The following is a 5,163-nucleotide window of genomic DNA, read 5'->3' as shown; positions in this document are numbered from 1 at the left end:
GATTTTACAACTGAGAATAACATGAGCTGAAAGCTGAGCATAGTCCTACAGGAGAAATATGGATCTTTAATGAAAGAGAACACTTTTAAGTGTTCCTAATGAAAAGAACAGAGCTTAGTAAGAACTTTGGGAGGGAAACATAAGAAAAATTTTAAAAGTAAAATTAATATAAGTAAATTTTGACTAAATCATAATGTGATGCTAACATCCTTTATTTTTAATTTATGGAATAAAACAAGTATTTCCATAACATAGTATAATTTTTAAATGATTATACACTTTTATGTATAGCTTGCTATTCCTTTTAAATATGTAATATAGTTATGTAAATTTCTTTCTTTTTTCTTCCTTCCTCCCTGCCTTACAAATGGCTACCTTTAGACAAAAATATAACATTCTGATGGGGAAACTATGAAGTAAGGGGAGGTGCAGTATAGATATGAAGAAAAGTTAGTATAAAGCATGGAGACAGAAAATAGCCCTAGTTGAGGACCAAAAAAAACATCCGCTTGGCTGGATCTCAAGATGAGGAAGATAGAGTCATGTACAATAAGACTGGAAAGATAAGTTGGGGCCAGGTTGTGAAAAGCCTTAAAAGCTAAACAGAAAAGTTTCTATTTTATCCTTGTTGGCAGTAAGAAAACATTGGCATTTACTGAGCAGAGAAGTGGTCAGATCTGCTCCTGAGGAAAATCAAATTGGCAGCGGTGTGGAGAATATACGGAGTGGAAAAAGACTTGAGAACAGTAAATGGTAATAGCAACATTGTGCGATAATCAACTATGAATGACTTCACTCTGCTCAGCAATACAATGATCCAAGACAGTTTCAAAGGACTCATGATGGAAAATGCTATCCACGTCCAGAGAAAGAACGGATGGAGTCTGAATGCACATCAAAGCATCCTATTTTTCACTTTCTGTATTCTTCTGGGGTTTTTTCCCTCTTTTGGTCTGTGTCTTCTTTCACAACATGACTAATATGGAAATATGTTTTCCATGAATGCACATACATAAACTGTATCAAATTGCTTACCATTTTAAAAAGAGGGAAGGCAGTGCAATACCAATCAAACTCCTGAGAAATTACTTTATAGAGCTAGAAAAAATAATAACAAAGTTCATCTGGAAGAACAAAAGATCAAGAATTCCAAGAGAATTAATGAAAAATGCAAATAAAGATGTCCTAATTATATCAGACCAAAAACTATATTATAAAATAGCAATCAGAAAAACCATTTGGTGCTGGCTAAGAAATAGAGTAGTTGATCAGTGAAATAAACTGGGTTTACAAGACACAATAGTCAATGACTTTAGTAATCTTATGTTTGATCAATTCAAAGACCCCAGGTTCTGGGATAAGAATTCACTATTTGACAAAGCTTGCTGGGAAAATTAGAAATTAGCATGGCAGAAACTAGGTATTGACCCACACCTAGCACCCTGTACCAAAAATAAGGTAAAGTTCATGATTTCAATATAAAGAGTGATACTATAAGCAAATTAAAAGAAAAAAGGATAGTCTACTTTTCAGATCTGTGGAGAAGGAAGAAATTTATGACCAAAGAAGAAGCAGAGTACATTATGAATTCCAAAATGGATAATTTTGATTATATTAAGTTAAAAAGATCTTGTACAAACAAAACCAATGCAGGCAAGATTAGAAGGGAAGCAATAAACTGGGGAAAGTTCCTTGTGGAATGAGATTATCTTTTCTTTGTATGTTTGCATCTCCACTAAATGCTTGGTAAATGTGTTAAATTGAAATGAGATAACATGAAGGTATGAAATAAAGGAAAGAAGGCTGACCTGAGGCTCAGGAGAAACCTATATTTGAGTCTCACATCTGACATTTACTAGTTATGGGAGTGAGGTTTATGACTGCATTTCTGCCTCACTTCAATCCAAATCACACATAAGTCAAGACATCACCCTGTGATGTCACCTGGTCCCCTTTAAAAACGAGGGACATGTTTGCTACAATCATGGATAAATTCAAGTCTTGAATATCATAGGTTTAGAAATTATTAGATCTGAAAAGACATTTAAAAATGTTCTGTCATCAAGTGATAGAGTTATAGAATTAGTAGACAATGGAAAGATTTACATGAACCGATGCTAAGTGAAAGAAGCAGAATAAGGAAAATTATTGTACACAATAACAGCAAGAATGTGCGGTGATCAACTGTGAAGGACTTGTTCTTCTCTGTGGTTCAGTGATCCGAAGCAATCCCAATAGACTTTGGACAGAAAATTTGGACAGATATTAAATATAAATCAACACCTGCTATGTTAATTTCTTTTTTCTGTTTTTTTTTATCTCTCCCATGATTTTTCCCTTTTGTTCTGATTTTTCTCTCCCAACGAGATTCATAAAGCAATGTATATTAAAAATAAGTAAATTTCAAAATGTGAATAGAAATTATGACTTATGGAACTATATTTCATAGAAGTACAATTTGACCCAACCATTTCTCTTATTTCTGATGACTTCAATTCCCTTGTATTTTGAAAGGTGGACAGAGTCATATCTGTGGGACTGAGCTGAAATACAAATCACTACTACATTGGTGCAAGCTGCTTCTTAAAAAAAAATTAGTAAGCAAGCTATTTCACAGAAGATGAAAGTGAGACCCAAAGAACTTTAGTCATGTGTCTAAAGTTACACTTTAATGGAGCAAAGTCTGATTTTCCCACAGGTACCATGAACTTAACACGTGCAAAATTGAATTCATGCTCTTCTCCCCCCAAAATTTGCCCTTCTTACTTTTTCCACTTTTTTAGATGATGTTATCACAATCTTTCCAAGGTTCCAACCTCCCCAAGTTATTGGTCATTATTCCTCTTACATCAATGAATGGTCATGTCTTATCCATTTTACCTTAAAAATGCTTCTATAATCCATTCACTCCTCACTCTCAAAAAAAAAAAAAAAAAAGTAAAAAATATTGCTTCAATCTGCATTCAGTCTCCATCAGTTCTTCCTCTGGGGATAGATAGCACTTTTCATCATAAGTGTTAGAGATGAAAACTTCAGATCCAAATTCTTGGAATGAGTGAAAAAAGGCTTTATATGTTTCTGGCAAGATGTGGGCACCATACTTCTTTGAGGGGGCACAGATGCAATTTACAGAGGCCAGAACCAGCATATATTCCATAATCTCGCCCTGCCTCCTCAGAATTCCAATTGGAAGAGACCTTTCCAAAATCTAGTATTTCATGACACCCCACTACATACACTTCTTGATATGTTTCCATGTTCCCCTCTTTGCCACGTCATTATATGTTCAAAAATGGTGGATGTCCAACTCATTGCCAGTTGATCAATGATGGATAGAAACAGCTACACCCAGAGAAGGAACACTGGGAAGTGAATGTAAATTGTTAGAACTACTGTCTATCTACCCAGGTTACTTATACCTTCGGAATCGAATACTTAACGTGCAACAAGAAAATTGGATTTACACACATATATTGTATCTAGGTTATATTGTAACACATGTAAAATGTATGGGATTGCCTGTCATCTAGGGGAGGGATTAGAGGGAGGGAGGGGAAAATCTGGAAAAATGAATACAATGGATAATGTTATTTTAAAAATTACTCATGCATATATACTGTCAAAAAATTATAAATAAGTATCTTGATTTGGTTTCAAAAAAAATAAAAATTTAAAAAAAAATTTTAAAAATGGTGGATGTCTCCTCCTTAAAAGAGAAGTTAATATACATAAAGCTTATAAAGCATGCTCAATTTAAAATTTAACTTGCCCAGTCATAAAACCAGGTCATTTGCACTCAACCAGCACCTGCGGTTACCTCTGTTGACTTAAGACAGTCTTTAATTCTCTTCTGCAGTAGTAACACTAAAATTTATATCACATTCTTTTCTACCTGGCAACAGAGAGGGAGACTGTGAGACTGAAACTTTTCAACTGTGGAAACAAAACTGTACAATTTTACTTCTCACAAGTCTTTTAGTTGTCTTGGATCACCGTACTATTGAGAATAGCTAAGTCATTCACAGCTGATCATTACATAACTTTGCCATTACTGTGTATGATGTTCTTCTTCTTCTGCTTGCTTCAATTTGCATCAGTTCATGTAAATCTTTCCAGATGTTTCTGAAACCCTCCGTCTCGTCATTTCTTATATCACAATAGCAGTCCTTCCCAATCATATACCACAACATCCCAAATCCCAAATAGATTACTTCAATTTCCAATTCTTTGCTACCACAAAAAGAGGTGCTATAAATATTTTTGGACATAGAGGTCCTTTTCCTTTAAAAAAAAAATCTCTTGGGGATATAGACTCAGTAGTGCTATTAGTGGATAGAAGGGTGTACATGGTTTTAAGCTCTTTGAGCCAGAATTGAGAGGAAGGGAGGAGGGAGGGAGAGAGGAAGGGAGGAGGGAGGGAGAGAGGAAGGGAGGAGGGAGGGAGAGAGGAAGGAAGGAGGGAGGAAGGGAGGAAGGAGGGAGAGAGGAAGGGAGGAAGGGGAGGGAGGGAGAGAGGAAGGAGGGAGGGAGGGAGAGAGGGAGGGAGAGAGAAAGGAGGGAGGGCGGGAGGAAGGAAGAAGGTACATTACCTGACAATTACTAATTCTCATAGTCACTAATATTGTCATGCATTTTCTTGAAAAGGGACAGGTTGTCTGCCATACCCCATCCCCATCTTCCTTTCCATTGTAAAAGCTTTCTTGCTCCTTTTATGTGAGAAAATTTAACGCATTCTACTTTTCCCTTCCCCCTGCTCCCAGTGTATACCTTTCTCATCCTTTAATTTTATTTTTTAAATATCACCTCATCATAATCAACTCATTTGTATTCTCTATATATACTGCTTCTTACAATCCAAATAATCAGCCATATTCAGGTGTCACCTCATCCAAGAAGCTGTTCCCATATTCCCAAATGCCCTATACCACTTGTTAAGATATTAGGAGGCACCTTGTTCTCCAGAGCTAAGCTTACAGTCAGGAAAGATCTGAGCTCAAATATGACCTCAGATATTAGTGTGTGACCCTGGGCGAGTTATTTAACCCTATCTGCCTCTGTTTCCTCATCTATAAAATGAACTGAAAAAAAAATGGCAAACCACTCCAGTTGGACACAACTGAAATAACTGGCCACAACAACATGCTCAAAACTCCCAGAAAGTAG

This window comes from Sminthopsis crassicaudata, chromosome 1 (genome assembly GCF_048593235.1).
Source record: "Sminthopsis crassicaudata isolate SCR6 chromosome 1, ASM4859323v1, whole genome shotgun sequence".
Lineage (NCBI taxonomy): Eukaryota > Metazoa > Chordata > Mammalia > Dasyuromorphia > Dasyuridae > Sminthopsis > Sminthopsis crassicaudata.
This window is presented reverse-complemented; position numbering follows the sequence as displayed.